Source organism: Terrapene carolina, unplaced genomic scaffold, assembly GCF_002925995.2.
Source record: "Terrapene carolina triunguis isolate 2854851 unplaced genomic scaffold, T_m_triunguis-2.0 Scaffold97, whole genome shotgun sequence".
NCBI classification, from domain to species: Eukaryota; Metazoa; Chordata; order Testudines; family Emydidae; genus Terrapene; species Terrapene triunguis.
The window spans coordinates 6,591,968-6,609,073 of NW_020664448.1; positions in this window are offsets into that span (position 1 = coordinate 6,591,968).

A 17,106-nucleotide genomic window follows, 5' to 3' on the forward strand; every position below is an offset into this window, starting at 1 on the left:
CTTGCTGAAACTGACTTAGCTCAGTAGCCAGTGGTTCATATTAAAAAGACAAAAAGCTGAACATTAAAATGGTATGGTTCATTGCTAAAAATAAAATCCTTCAGGACTGTAGGTCTGCTTGGGGCCAGCATGGAATGAGGCAAAGTTCCATCCAAATAATACTTTTATTGCTTGTGGTGGGAAGACAGAACCATCTTGCTGATTTATTGCACGGAATGATAAGCAGATACACTTACAGTAGAAATGCAAAAAGGTTTTAGGTGAGCAGGTGAGACTTGACATTGAGCAGACACTTAAAGACAGTTTAAAAAAAATGGCTTGGTACGACCTCCTCCTGACTCTTACAGGAGTAGGGTTACACTACTACTCTACAATGGGGGCTTAGTAACTTTCTCTATGGCAACCACCCAAGGTTGATTCAAGGACATCTGGGGCTCACTTGATGCACCCCCTCCTGTGTAAACTTTCATTACCCCCAACTAATTATTCAGTCTCATTCCAATATAAGTAGTAATCTTACAGGATGGGCTGTAATGTAAATACAATAAACAACACTATCAATTTTCTCATTGTTCCCAGACAGGCCTGACTACTTGGGAGAGAGAAGGAGCAGGAATGGCTGGGCTGTGGGGGAGGCTGAGAGGAGACAGATAAGAGGCAGGCTAGTGTCGGGGAGGCTGGGAGGAGAAGCAGTGGGAAGTGATGTGTAAACCTGCTTTATGGTCTCTAGCTTCAGGAGAAAGCTCTTCTGCAGTGAGGTTTTGAATTTGCCCATTTCCCAATCCCCTTTACTCAAGTTCTAGCTGATGCCACAGAAATTCCAATTTGTGTAACTATGTTTTTCCCTGTATAAAGTTCACCCTATCAGTTTCAATTGGATACAATATTCTTTTACAGTTCCTGCCCTAAACTGTCATGTAGAGTTGATTTGTGCTGATAAAATAGCCGTTGCAGCCCTCCCTGGAGGTGGGATCATGTCTGTGAACGGATTCTTGTATACTTTAGATGTACACATTCTAAAGCCAGAAAGAACCATTTTGATCGGCTAGTCTGACCTCCTGGTATAACAGAGGCCATAGAATTTCACCCAGCGATTCCTGCAGTGGAGGGAATTATTCTTCCTTTCTCTGTGAGAAGGTTTAAAGATTTTATTTTTAAAAGAGCTTTAGGATCCTTCAAGGTGAAAAGTGCTATATAAATGTAAACTGCAACTATATTCAGAGATATCAATCACACAAGACTAGACAAGGCTTTCAAGGATTTCACACTGCAGTGCTTCACATTATGTTCTACATCACATAGTGCATGGGAGCAAAACTAGGAGTGGACAAAATATTCACAACAAAATGAGAGATTGCTGCATTTTGTTGGCAATCTGCAGAATGGGCCAGATTTGTAAAAACAAACAACAACAAAATAAGGAAAAACAAAACAAAAAACAACCTGGGATATTTCCACGTTTATGCTCAAAACAGGAATACTTTTGCCAACAATTTACAACCACAGTGCAACTGTCATAACTGGTCAATTGAGTCTGTAGTTTAGGAATGCTCTCGGATTCCTCACCGATGGAAAACTCTCACAGAACCGCATCTGCCCGTAACACTTTCTGCCATCTCCAATTGGGCAGAAGACTCTGTCCAATCCTGGTGGATGATGACCTGGCCTCAATTATACATGTCTTTGTCATTTCCTGGCTGCACAACAGCAATGCAATCTACTTGGGTATGAAGCCATCAGCGCTGCGAAAACTCCAGCTAGTACAGAATGCTGCAATATGAGCTACTGCAAGCACATCAGATCTATCCTCCACTCTCTACATTGGTTTCTATAAAATACAGAGTCAAGGTCAAGGTCTCGGTCCTTAACTGCAAGGCACAATATGGCCCAGGACCAAGACACCTAAGAGGATCACCTGAAGCTCTGGGAAGCGATTGTGACGGACAGCCCTGCTCCTTTGGTACAATGGTACTTTTTACCATAGGGGTAAAGATCATCTGGTGCAGGAGACCGCGCTTTCTTGAGTTTGAGTCTGAGAGTGAGGAACAAGCTCCCACAGGAACTAATGACCGTCACAAACCTCACCACCTTCTGCTCCAAGAGCAAGGCACAGTTCTTCAAACTTCACTTCCCTAATATAATCACATAGCAGCATGTACATTTATTAAACAATAACCCTATCGAAACACTACACTGCACACACAATACCCTTTTCCTGCCTGCAAGGACAAGAAGAGAGAGAAAATGAGTCACATGTGACAGCTGTTAGTCGTTGCTTAATGCATTGCAGGAAGGTGCTTGGATGCTTAAGTACTGAGGGTGGTACAAGAACCAGAACAGGAACCAATTTTCACATGCATGTGGTCCTCTTTTCAATAGAATCTAAAGATTATCAACAATACACCATCCTCCATACACATGCTCTATATAAAATTAATCTGTTAAATTTAGGGGAGGTGTCCCTAACCAGGGCCGGCTCCAGGCACCAGGCACCCAAGCACATGCTTGGGGCGGCACCTGGTAAGGGGCGGCGGGGGTTGCGCGGCGCGGCATGGCATTCCGCGGGGGGGGGGGGGGCTCCGGGGGCGCAGCGCTCGGTGGGGGGGCGCCTTTTTTTTTTTTTTTTTTTTGGGGGCGGGGCTCGGGGGGGGGTTCCGGCGGCACTCGGCGGGGGGGCGGCGCGGCGCTCGGCGGGGGGGCTTCGGGGGGCGGCGCTTTTTTTTGCTGCTTGGGGCAGCAAAAAAGCTAGAGCCGGCCCTGTCCCTAACAATCCTTTAATTCTCTTCATTATTCTCAGCGCAGCCCTGTTCTTAGTGATGTGATTATGGTACTCAAAAGTAAGCTGCCTGTGAAGTGATAGGGACAGTGGTCAGGCCTGCCCCAAAATGCTACCCTGTCTCTGGTTAATTGTCAAACTCCCATTGCTGTCAATGTGAGGAATAGCTTAAAGCTTACCTAGTTACTAGGATATTTGATATTGCAAAGGACAAACTTATTTTTAAATACCATATTTGGAAATAATCAGCCCAAATACTTTATTTTAGAAATATTCAGTAATAATGATAATACCAAGTTTACATACACTTTTCATCCATAGATCATCCAATCCTTTACAAAGGAAACAAGAATCATTATCCCCATTATACAGATGGTGAAACAAAGAAATAGACAGGCGAAAGGATTTGCCCAAGGTCACTCAGCAGGTCAGTGGCAAAGCAGGAAAGAGAACCTAAGGCTACGTCCTCACTACGGGAGGGGGGGGCGTCGATTTAAGATACGCAAATTCAGCTACGCGAATAGCGTAGCTGAATTCAACGTATTGGAGCCGACTTACCCCGCTATGAGGACGGCGGCAAATCGACCTCCGCGGCTCCCCCGTCGACAGCGCTTACTCCTACCTCCGCTGGTGGAGTAGAAGTGTCGATTTGGGGATCGATTGTCGCGTCCCGACGAGATGCGATAATTCGATCCCCGAGAGATCGATTTCTACCCACCGATTCAGGCAGGTAGTGTAGACCTGCCCTAAGTCTCCTGAGTCACCGGCTGCTGTACTATCAGACATGCTGAGAAGAGGGAGCATTTTTCTATACAGAAGGTGCAATTACTCATTTTTGCCTTCCAGCATTTCAGATGAGGTTTTTTTCTCTCTCCCTTCAGTTGAAAGAACACATTTTGACCACCCTTCTTTCCCACCAATCCTTTAAATGTCCTTTGGGAATGCATCATTAATTCTCAGACCTCTCCAGCACACATCTTCCTGAGACGCAGCAGGGAATAAAGCAGAAGGGCAGAATGGGTTCATGGATATTAAAGAGCAAATCTAAGAAGATTGATTAAATGGAAAATTAAAAGTTTGTTGTAATTGGTGGTTACTGAGTAGTTTGCCCAGTAATTGGTAAGAAGCATGCACAGCCTGAACAGCAAGTCTCTGCTTAGGAAGAACAACAATGAACCGTTAATTTGTGTGGTGCTGGTTGTCGTGTTTAATGAATTTTCTAGCTGAATAATCTTTATAAAAGTATATTAGCAATTAAATAAACACAAATAAAACTAACCAGGTCAGAGAGAAATCTCATCTTCTGGTGCAGAGCTTGATTCATTTTTATCCTGGTAGGGGAGCATCTAATCAGCTGATCCTCATTGGAGCAAGCAACCCATTTTTCTGGGCTCTGCTGAGGCTGGAGAATGTGTGTGTGGGTCTTTGTGTGAGGCTGAAGAATGGGAGACGTACCGCTCTGAGCTATGAAACCGTAGCTCAAGTTGTAGCAAGAGAGACTTATGCATTTAGCTCTGGAAGTCCCCAGTTGGTTATAATGACAGCTATCACAGGGGCTTGAGCCCTGGCCCACATCTGTGGCACATGGACTGATCTGAACCCTCCACTGCTGCAGAACTATGGGAAGCAGGCCAGCTTTCACCTTGCCAACACTGTGGAACCCGACATTTGCAGATAATCCATAAATTGCCTACATGGGCAGGCTAGTAGATGCTGATTGGATAGCTGACCCCTTGGGAACTATTTACATCCCTTCCATGGTTTAGCCCATAAAACAACAACAAGCTGGACATCCCAGCAGTGCAGTTTATCTTAAAAAAAATGGAGTGCCTAACTGTGATGAGCTAAGCCTACTCTCAGGGGTAAGATATAGTATTTGTAGTGGGGAACTGAGACCTAGGAGTCTTGGGTTCCTCTTTTTGGATTTGCCACTGAATCACAATGTGAGTTTAGTTCATCTGCCTATACATTGGGTGTAATACCATGTCTACTTTACAGGTGAATTACAAGGCTCATTCAATTAATATCCATCCTCAAATGGAAGATGCTATGAAAGGGCAAAGTAGTATTTCTACTCCCTCGAAAAAACATGGATGATAGATTTAAAGTTAATTAAGCTCATTTCCTATCAATGCAATCGCTGAATAAAACCACTCACAAGTTTTACTAGCCAGATATCATAATAGCAAAACACACACTCGGATGCAACTACTCAGCGTGCTCTTCTCTTTCTACTCTAACATATACAACCATTAAAAAGCGACAAAGAGTCCTGTGGCACCTTATAGACTAACAGACATATTGGAGCATGTGCCATGCATCTGACGAAGTGGGTATTCACCCACGAAAGCTTATGCTCCAATACGTCTGTTAGTCTATAAGGTGCCACAGGACTCTGTCGCTTTTTACAGATCCAGACTAATACGGCTACCCCTCTGATACATATACAACCATTCACACTCAGCCGGAACTCTGACATCAGCTAGGTGATGACGATTTCCCTATACTCATGCATGTGCCATGGATTGTGTTATTCTTACATGAGACTGTCTGAAGTTAGAGGTAAGGCTGTGTGTCTGAGCATGACATGGTAACCTGTGTAGCAGCAAAGGTCCCATACCTCTTGCTTTCAAGTTGCACGCCTGCCCCAGTTCCCTGCTGGTTGGTAGTCTCCCTCTCGAGTAGTTTGAGAATGGAGCTGATGGGAATTGCCAGGCAGGCAGAAGTGCATGCTGGGAAAGGAGCTAAATCAAATTTTCTTGCTTCGCTCTTCCCCCTCTGGGATACTTCCTATATTTGCTGACCTGCCTGGCGGTCTCCTAGGCCTTCTCTCTGGCTTTAAAATTCTTGCTTCCGCCCTCCTTCCCGACACCTCCCCCCATCTATTTGGTCTCTACTCTCTCATTTACAATAGAAACTCTTTGTGGAAATCTCTTTGTTCTATATGCCCTACACAATGGGGCTTTGGCCTCTACCTGCTACTGATAAACTACCACTGTAACAAGCCAACCTCAGACTATGATTCTCTTTATATCCTTGAGCTCTGACCCTGAAAGCTGCACTGCACAGGCAGACTCTCATTGACTTCATTGGGGCTCTACTCACACGGCACAACTTACAGAACCAGGGCCTTAGTTATTTTCTTCTCTCTCTCCCTCTCTTTCTCCACCTCACCCTTCTACTTAGTTTTGACAGATATCAGAGGATACTGAGGGGTTTTGTTGTTGTTGTTTTTTGGCGTTTTAATCTTATATTTTTCAATAGTGACCTTATAGAAAGCTAATAACTGTATGAGAATTTGAAGAAGGAGAATACTGAATATTTGACAGTACCGCTGCACCACAGAAGTCTTGAAGTTTATAGAAAATCTATCTAAAAATATCAATGGATTCCTTAGCTGGAATTTAGTCCTTTTACTACTGATGAACTACAAAAGGGTATGCTTATTCCTGGCTGCACATGTGGAAAGAGCATATATATACATATGTGTGTGTGTGACACCCACACACATGCCCTTTCCACATGTGCAGCCAGAAACAAGCATACCCTGTTGTAGTTCATCAGTAGTAAAATGGAGATAGATAGATAGATAGATAGATTATGTTGAACATATATTTTTGGATAGAACTGAAGAGAGACCACCAATTCATTGCAGATAAATCATCAAAGGGTATATACTCGTTCATAAGCCGAATATTTTTGGTAAAAAAAGTGACGCATCAAAGAGCGGGGGTCGGCTTATAAACGGGTCTATACCAAAATTTGATGATTTTAAACTCTATGGGATCATTGAATTGAATATCTAATACATTGTTGTTTTGTTTACCTGGAGCGTCTGCAGGCATGGAGCCCCTCAGCTTCCTGTGTCCGCGGTTCGCCGTTCCCAGCCAATGGGAGTTGAGGGGCTCCATGCCTGCAGACACTCCAGGTAAACAAAACATCCCAACCCACCAGTGGCTTACCCTGATGGCCGGGAGCCAAAGTTTGCCAACCCCTGAAATATAGGGTCGGCTTATGAAAGGGTCATACAGTTTTTGCTATTTTTACCTGACCATCTTGGGCTTATAAACAAATGGGCTAATGAACGAGTATATATGGTAACTAGTTAATGGCATGTCGCTTCTCATCTAAGTAAAGTTTGAACTGAGCTCTAGTGCCCTCTTGCCAGTCCCCAAATCCACCCAGTTCCCTGTATGAGGAATGGTTAGAACTAGGAAATGTTCAATTGTTCCTATTCCTGTTCCCATTACAGAAATACCAAAATGTTTAGCTTTCATATCTCTGCAGTATAAATTCACTTAATTACTTTTAAATAAGGAGTTGATATCCTTGAAGCTTAATGAGGTGTATTGCAGACCACAGTTGGAGGGTGTTCATTTATGTAAGGGACACAAAAAGCACAGTAGAATAATGTTAAAGCCCAGAGACACAAAGCAGTAAAAATCAGGAGACTCAAAGTTGAATGCTGGCATTGTTGTGTTGGCGTTTCAGCAAATACTCTCTGTAACATCCCATAGCAATCAGAGACCAAAATAGTAATTAGACCCAGCATGATGAGCCACATCCAGTTTCCCTTCTCTCGTCAGTTTGTCTCACACTGATTTTAAGTCCTGCCCCCAATTTTTAATTGCCTTCTGCTCTCAGCGATAGGGGTGTAGGTCCCATTGTCTTCAGATGAAAGCAGGATTTGTCTTGTGGAATTTTTAAAATGTTTGTGCCAAATTTTCAACAACCCTCCAAAGGTGCACTCACAAAGTATGTGCAGAATTAAAATCATGGATTTAAACCAATGAGTTCCTAACTTCTTGAAAGCAACATTGCCCAGTGGGCAGTACACTAGATTGGAGTCATGAAAACCTGGAGTCTGAGAACCTGCTGTGTGACCTTAGGCAAGTCATTTTATTTGTTTGTGCCTCAGTTTCCCGAATGCAATGGGAACAATGACACTTCCCTTTGTAAAGCATTTTTAAAACTATAGATGAAAAGGACTGTATAAGGTCCAAGCATTATTAACTGACCAGTGTGAATAGATCATTTTTGGAGGCTGACTGAGAATATGGCCTTAGGAGAGGGCACTTATAACATAAGGGGTGACACATGTTCTCTTCATCCCGCCTGAATTGAAGGGCCTGAATTGTGCCACCTATTACCATTTATAACTCATATGGTGGCGCTGATGTGAATGGTGCCTTTAAGACTTAGCGAGAGCCCTTGCCTGAAAGGGGGCGGGGCGATGAAGGGTTCCCTAGGACTGTTCATTCACTCCTTAGAAGCAGAATTTGAATTTTGGCCCACTGATTGCCATCTCCATCAGGGTAGGGGGATTTATTATTAATATAATATATGGAGATATACCTATCTCCTAGAACTGGAAGGGACCCTGAAAGGTCGAGTCCAGCCCTCTGCCTTCACTAGCAGGACCAAGTACTGATTTTGCTCCAGATCCCTAAGTGGCCCCCTCAAGGATTGAACCCTGGGTTTAGCAGGCCAATGCTCAAACCACTGAGCTATCCCTTCCCCCGATTGTATTACTGACATGCCAACTCACAGACATTGAAAGCACTTTACAGAGACAAAAGGCCAGGTCTTTGCCTGGATTCTGGAATACTTTACATTCTAAATCCACTCCAAGTGGTCCCAGGAATCGCCATCAGTTGACCCCCAGATTATTAGTGTTGTTAGATCAGCAGTACAAGATAAAGTTTCATTGCCCATCCTTTTCCCTACTGGCTATTAAGCAAGAGGGCCCAAAAGTTTTCCACTAAAACTGTCTTTTAAATGGAAAATTGGGTTTTCAACCAAACAAAAATATTCACAGAAAGTTTCTGTTTTTCACAAAAGAATCTGGCTGCACAATGAAAAAAGTAAACCATTTTCATCTGTAAACTGAAACATTTTCAATTTTTGCCCCCAAATTGCTGAGAACTGAAAAGGTTCTGCTGAAAACCAAACTTTTTGTTTTTGTTTTTGATTGAAAAAAATTCAGTTTGAAGGTTTTTGACAAAAAAATCTAATTTTTCCACAGATAGACCCCCTGTTTTTTCTGACCATCTCTACTATTAAGATTATACAGGGTCATCTTTCATGGCTCAGGCTAGGTCTACACTAAGGGGGGGGTTGATTTAAGATACGCAAATTCAGCTACGCGAATAGCGTAGCTGAATTCGGCGTATCCTATTCGACTTACCCCGCTGTGAGGACGGCGGCAAATTGACCGCCACGGCTCCCCCGTCGTCGTCGACGGCGCTTGCTCCTCCTGACGAGGTGGGAGTAAGCGCGTCGATTTGGGGATCGATTTATCCGTCTAGATGAGATGCGATAAATCGATCCCTGAGAGATCGATTTCTACCCGCCGATCCAGACGGGTAGTGTAGACTAGCCCCAATCTCTCTATCTATGGAGAAATAAGGCTTAGGTGTGGAGGAGAGATCAGTGCTGAAAGGCTTTTGGAAGGAATTAATGGAAAAGTGGGTAATTTCTCAGAGCAGAGACAGATGGAGGACATTTCATATTTGGGTGCAGCACAAATCTATCTGTCTATCTAGAACATATTCCTCAATGTGGTACATAAAATGCTAAAAATAAAAGCCACAGAGTTGAGGCTGGGTGGGAAAACTAAAGAATGAGGACTGGAATGAATGCAGAGGAGAAAAGGACAGCTGAGATCCAGACAGGGTGCAGTTATATGGCGCTTTGAAGGGGAACACAAGGAGGCTGAACTTCGCGTGAAACAGACAGAATGACACTGAAGAGATGAGAGGAAAAAAGGAGATTTCTGAAGCACGAGGTCAGAAATGTGGAAATTGCTACAGCTGAGCTAAGAGATGATGCACTCATGCAGGCATGTACAGCACTAGAGTTTGAGCGGTAGGAAGAGGAGATTTAAGCAATACTGTAGAGTAGCAAGTGACAACATTTAGTGATAGGTTTGAATGAAGGTTTCTGACCTTAGTAACAATGAGGATTTAAACAGTGATTGGGAAGGAATAGGAAGAGGGTCTTACCAGCACTGGGTGAGATGAGGTCTGGCAGTTGTTATCAAGATTGGGTGGGGAAAGTCATCACAGATTAATCTTGCTGTTGAAATCTCTTTCCTGCCTCCCTCTCCCCGCCCCGGGCCCACGAGTTTCAAACACTTCTGTTTTTAATACCTGCATTGTCCCTGTGGTAAAAGATGATATTTGATTGTATTGCTGGCATTTAAAATTTGTCTCGCATGACAAATTCATAGACAAGCCCAGATGTTGGTAAAGGTAATTTAAATAAATATAGGCACTTGAAAGCTCATGATCTGTTGCTTGTTCATAAAGTTATCATTTGTCAAAAAAAAAAAAAAAAAAAAAGGAAAAACAGAAAAAAGAGGAAGATGGTGGTGGGACTAGACATTGTGGCTTTACCTTATTCACTGGCAGAGGAAACAACCTTTGAATTTGAACGTATAGTTCTTTTACTCCCTTTGCTCCAAGCAAGAGTCTCAGTACGTGGCAGCACAGCACAGCACAGCACAGCACACCATCCCTCTCCCTGTTTGTTTAGCATGCGATGCTTTGCAAGCTGTTAACAGGACTCAGCATTTATTTAAGAATGATGCAAGCAATATTTTAACTGCTCATCTTGTGCTCTCTAAGCAGAGGATGATTGCATTTGTAAATTGCCTTCTGCGCCACCATTTGTTCTTGTTGCTGTAGGCAGAGGCTGTCTTAGGGCTTCTTAGAGCACCCAGCAAGCATCACCGTCTCCTCCCCACTTCTCAGAGCTTCTCACACAAAACTAGTAAAGAAACCCCAAACTTTAACAATCATTAATTGGTTCTACACTTTCCTCACTGCTAGCAAGAGTGACTCCTCCCCTGTGGCTGCTCTTCCAGTTCTGCTCCTGCAGAGTCATGAGCACATCAGCACAAGGCACCAGAACAGAAAGAAAGAATACAGGGTTTTCACAGTGGTGCCATAGCTCTGGACAGTAATAGAAACGAGCAACAGTACATTTGACCTCTACTACCAAAACTAGGACATCTTCCAATATATTGGAATCCTCTAGGTATTGATAGTCCTGATAGCTTAATTGGTTATTAGAGAGGCATATATAATCTGTTGTTATTTTACTTACATTTGCCTAAATAGTCCTTGGGCATATGCATGTGGAAATTCAATAAGCAAATTAAAGTGAAGCCTGGTCTAACGGACAGAGCACACAATGGGGAACCAGGATTTTATTCCTAGCTCTGGCACTGATCTTTAGAGCAAGTCACCTATTAAAAAGCTTGAGCTATAAAACAGCTCTAAAAAAAATAAAAGAAATAGTATGTAACAAATGGAAGAAAGGGGAAGTCAATAGTAATGAATGTAAATCAGAATTTAGGAATTGTGGAAAACTGATAAGAGAAGCCAGGGACACAAGGAGAAATCTATGACCAGCAGAGTTAAGGACACTAAGAAAGAGTTTTTAAAAAATATTAGGAACAAAAAGAATCCCAACAATAGTATCGGTCTGTTACTAGATGGAAATGGTAGAATTATCAATAATAGAGCAGAAAAGGCAGTAGTGTTCAATAAATAATTTGGTCTGTATTTGGAAAAATCAGATGATATAGTTTCATCAGATGGTGATGATAACAATTAGTAACAGTGGAGATGTTAAACAGAAGCTCCTAAAGTTAGAGATTCTAAAATTAACAGGTCCAGGTAACTTGCATCCAAGAGTTTTAAAAGAGCTGACTGAGGAGCTCACTGGGCCATTAATGCTGATTTTCAATAAGTCTTGAAGGTCTGGGGAAGTTCCAGAAGACTGAAAGAAAGCTAATGTTGTGCCAATTTTTGAAAAGGGTAACCAGGACGACCCGGGTAATTATAGGCCTGTCAGATCCCAGGGAAGATAATGAAGCAGTTGATACAGGAGTCAGTTAATAAAGAATTAACAGAAGGTAATGTAATTAATACAAATCAACATGTATTTATGGGAACTAGATCCTGTCAGACTAACCTGATATCTTTTTTTGATGAGATTACAGATTTGGTTGATAAAGGTAATAGTGTTGATGTATTCTACTTAGACTTCTGCAAGGTGTTTGGCTTGGTCCCTCACAACATTTTGATTAAAAAACTAGACTGATATAAAATCAACATGACGCACATCAAACTGGCTAGGTCTCAAAATGTAACTGTAAATAAGGAATTGTCATCTGTAAATATAACTGTAAATGTAACGGTAAATAAGGAATTGTCATTGAGAGGGTGTGTTTCCAGTGGGGTCTTGAAAGGATTGGTTCCTGGCCCTATGCTAGTTAACAACTTTATCGGTGACCTGGAAAAAAAAAACATTAAATCATCACTGATAAAGTTTGCAGATGACACAAAAATTGGGGAAATGGTAAATAATGAAGAGGACAGGTCAGTAATACAGAGCGATCTAGATAGCTAGTAAACTGGGCACAAACAAACAATATGTGTTTTAATATGGCTAAATATAAATATAAATGTAGGCCATTCTTATAACATGGGCAAGCAAGTTCGTGGATGACACTAAGCTGGGGAGAGAGGTAGATACACTGGAGGGTAGGGGTAGGGTCCAGAGTGACCTAGACAAATTGGAGGATTGGGCCCAAAGAAATCTGATGAGGTTCAACAAGGACAAGTGCAGAGTCCTGCACTTAGGACGGAAGAATCCCATGCACTGCTACAGACTGGGGACCGACTAGCTAAGCAGAAGTTCTGCAGAAAAAGACCTGGGGATTACAGTGGACAAGAAGCTGGATATGAATCAACAGTGTGCCCTTGCTGCCAAGAAGGCTAACGGCATATTGGGCTGCATTAATAGGAGCATTGCCAGCAGATCAAGGGAAGTGATTATTCCCCTCTATTCGGCACTGGTGAGGCCACATCTGGAGTACTGCATCCAGTTTTGGGCCCCCCACTACAGAAGGGATGTGGACAAATTGGAGAGAGTCCAGCGGAGGGCAACAAAAATGATTAGGGGGCTGGGGCACATGACTTACGAGGAGAGGCTGAGGAAACTGGGTGTATTTAGTCTGCAGAAGAGAAGAGTGAGGGGGGATTTGATAGCAGCCTTCAGCTACCTGAAGGGGGGTTCCAAAGAGGATGGAGCTAGGCTGTTTTCAGTGGTGGCAGATGGCAGAACAAGGAGCAATGGTCTTAAATTTCAGTGGGGGAGGTCTAGGTTGGATATTAGGAAAAGCTATTTCACTAGGAGGGTGGTGAAGCGCTGGAATGCGTTACCTAGGGAGGTGATGGAATCTCCATCCTTAGAGGTTTTTAAGGCCCGGTTTGACAAAGCCCTGGCTGGGATGATTTAGTTGGGGTTAGCTCTGCTTTGAGCAGGGGTTGGACTAGATGACCTCCTGAGGTCTCTTCCAACCCTAAGATTCTATGATTCTATGACTTGAGATTTTCTAACCAAGGTCAGAGAGGTGAAAGATCATGGCTTCCTCCATAAAAAGCACTCACCCCTTCCTAATCTAAGTCATTTTAGCAAGTGCTTTTTATTGTTACTTGTCACATTACATACAGTTCCACATAGTTAAAAGTACCATAGAAGCTACAGTTATTATAGTTATTAACATTTTATGGCCTTGTTATTCACACCTTAAGCTCCTTACAATGAAGTGGTGCATTTTAAAAGTGCAGCATAATCTTAATTGATTCCACAATAAAAAGGTTGCCTTACTCCACTGGTTTCCAACACGTCTTGGGTTTGGGATCCATTAATGAGGGCGATATAGATTTTATATGTTTAACAGAAGTGATACAGAGCCAGTTAAATTATTCTTACCGTGCAGATCGTATATTCGTATATTGTTTAACATGTTTTTTTCCCCTGCTATTATGAGACAGGCCCTTCATATAACTTATGAGTTTTCTTAGTCCCAAGCAGACGTGAGGCTTTCTGGCTTTCATAAGCAAATATGACATAGTCCCTACGCAGGCCAAATTCCACTGGAATCAGTGTATGTTTGTCTATGGAGTAAAGATTGCAGGATTTGGCCTCCTCATAACACATCTTAAATACTAGTGCCTAGAAATAACTGATCTAATTGTTTTTTTCCCCTTTCCCCTTCTTTATCCTTTCTTCTCACTGGTTTATTTTTTTACCTGCTGTTGCAGCGAGGGATAGATTGATACTCGGGGATGGATAAAGTCACACTATCTTCCTGCCACCTAAAATTTTAATCAAATCTGTTTCTTTGGAGGTACACCAAAGCAGAAATACAGAAATAGCACTGAAAACTAATCTTTACCCTTCTCATATACACATCAATGCACACCTAGCCAGGTCCATTATGAAAGGCTTTCACCTTTTTCTTAGAGACCATGTACATGACAGAATGTTGTTTTCAGAGTTGTTGTAGCCATGTTGGTACCATGATATTAGAGAGACAAGGTGGGTGACGTAATATCTTTTATTGGACCAACAGAAGGTGGCATACCAGACTAGATGGATTGCTGCAGGGCTTAAATTCTCAGAGATTATTTCCCGGAGTTATTCCACATGCCCCCATTTTGGTGTTCCAGTCTTCAGATGTGAGGTGGGGGGTCTTTGGGCTTTAGCCCTGCAGTGGGAGGGGGGCTGGTGCTTCAGCTCTGTAGGATGCGCTGGGGCTCAGGGCTTTATCTCCATGGATGGAGTGGGGTGGGGGACACTGGGGCTTGGGGCGTTAGCCCCACAGGACTCACGGGGCCCGGTGCTTTAGCCCTGCAAGGCATGCCAGGGCTTGGGGCTTCCATGCCACAGGGCATGCTGGGGCTTGTGCTTTCAGCCCCGCGGGAGACAGTGGGGCTCTCACGGGTTTGAAAATATTTACTGGAGCTCTGCTGAATTTAAGCCCCGGGTTGCTGTTCATTTCTAGTATGGCTATGTCAATGGCCAGTATTTCTAAACAGGGGTACTTAAAGTCAGGAGCACTGCCAGCTTTTCTGCCACCCTAAGCGGCGGAAGGTCCCGCCCCGAAATGCTGCCCCCCACAGAGGCGGCAGAAGGTGCCGCCGCCAAAATACTGCCGCGGTCGCCGCCCCCCAAATTGTAGTGCCCGAGGCGACCACTTAGGTCGCCTAATGGGTTGCGCCAGCCCTGCTTAAAGTTAGGCTCCTCAATAAAAGTGCCCTGTGCTAGCCACCTAATACTTCAATGGGGAAGGATAGTCTTGTGATAAGGAACTGATTTGTGATTTTAGGGGTTCAATTCCCAGCTCTGCCACAGTCTTCTTGTGTGACGTTGGGCAAGTCACTTAGTCTGTCTGTACCTCAGTCCCACAAAAGACAAAATGGGCTAATAATATGATTCTCTCATGCTTTGTCTGCCTTGTCAATTTAGGGTCGGACTGAGTCTTACTATGTGTTTGTACTGTGCCTTGCACATTGGGGGCCTTAATCTTGGTTAGAGCCCATAAGCATTACAGTAACATAAATAATCATCATTTATGGGTGCTCAGAATTTCTAAAAACCAGGTTCCAAAATAACGTTCGGCACTCACGTTTGAAAATCGTGGCCTATGGTTCTTGCAGATCACAGAGGCTGAAAACAAAGAGAATGGAAATGTGCAGAAAACTGATACAGTCGAAGTAGTGCAGGTTACTATTATCTTTCCCAGACTGTATGAACCATTACAATTGTAATACCTCATTCTTATGACAAAGATTAATAGAACAGGAAATGACCCAGCATAAATTCGGTGTCATCAGAGAGTGTAATGAGGAAGGAAAATGGTACCAATGTAATCCATTCTTTTCTACATCACAAAACTGGACTATCTGGCACCCTTCTACACTATTGGCAACCTCTGCTCTGGAGGGAGCCAGGAACTGAATCTGGCAGAGCTGTTCCCAAACATGCAGATCACGATGCAGGTGTATTGTGACTTACCCAGCTAAGGCAGAGTGCCAGAGTGGTGCCTGGAAGCATCTGCCCGCATGTTTCCGCTGGTCTGCAAGTTTGGGTAATACTCAAAGTAAAGAGAAACGGAAATGGTGTAAAATGGAGTAATTCATTCTGTGAGCACTACGGTAATAAAATATAATGCTTTTGCTTACATAGTACCTCTCATCTGAGGATCTCGATGCACTTTAAATCACACATTAATTCTCTCAACCCACTCTGCAAAGTACGTTATTGATCTTCTCCATTTCACACAGGGGTAAAATAAAGCACAGAGAGGTCAACTGTTGGGCTTTAGGTAACTTTGTGAGTCTGGGTTAGAACCGGCATAAAACCAAAACCTTCTTGGCTTCTAGACCTCTATGCTAGCTGTTAGACAATATTCCTGTCTCCGCTTTCAGTAACAAGAATGAAACCTGATATAAATATCATTCTTTCTCTTGTGTTAGCTAATGGGTTGAGGAGCTGGAAAGGGAGAAGGAATGAGGAGAAAATACACAGAATTCAGCAGGTACAATTGCTTAAGGTCTTCTTCTTCATTACATCCTCTGTGAAATTTTAATGGGTGTTTTATTCCAATCTGCAGGTGGCTGCATTTCAGTGGCAGATTAAGTGAAGTAACCTCTTTGTGGATACAGCCACGCAACTCTATGTAATGCTGCAAAACAGAAAAGGATCACGAAAAGAACGCTATCAGGACTTCAGTGAGGATGGCACACACTGCCTCTCCGAGCTGTTGCTTTCTCTGGCTGCCATTCTGAATTTGCTCTCATGCCTGTCAGTCAGCAGCCATCTTGTGTTGTCATCAATACTACTGGACAATAAGAGGGCCATTGGTGACAGATGCAAACACATCTGGTCTTAAAAGGCCCCAGACTTCAGAGAGGGGAAAGAGAGACATATGCTGCCATCCATCCTGAACCTCTGTTCTCACCAAGTCCCCCAGCTACCCACTGGTGTCTTAAATCCCTCTGGGGGAGGCTCCGTCCACCCCCCGTCACAAATCAGTGCTTCTTATTGGCCAGTGCAGCACTAATGCATCATTCCAGACTCTGTCAGGAAGATTTTTGCTGTCCCTTAGCCAAGCCGTGTATATTTAACTCCTTTAAACTTTCCCGATATGCCCTTCATGCCAGTCCCCTGATTGCTTTAGTTGCTCTTCTCTGAACTCGCTCCAATTTGTATGGATCTCTGTGACAAGATGGAGGTGGAAGGGCATGTTTTCAGTCACTGTTTGTCAGGTTATGTGCTATCCAGAAACCATTACAATATTCCAAGTGCAGACATATGGGGGCTATATAGACAGGGAGCCCTGCCTCTCTGCAGAAGAGCAATGCTTCTGCATATGCTGTCCAAAATTGCATTGACCTGTGCAGTAGCCACACCACATTGCAAACTCATGTATAGTTTGCTATTCCCTAGCACTCTGGGTATCTTCCTTC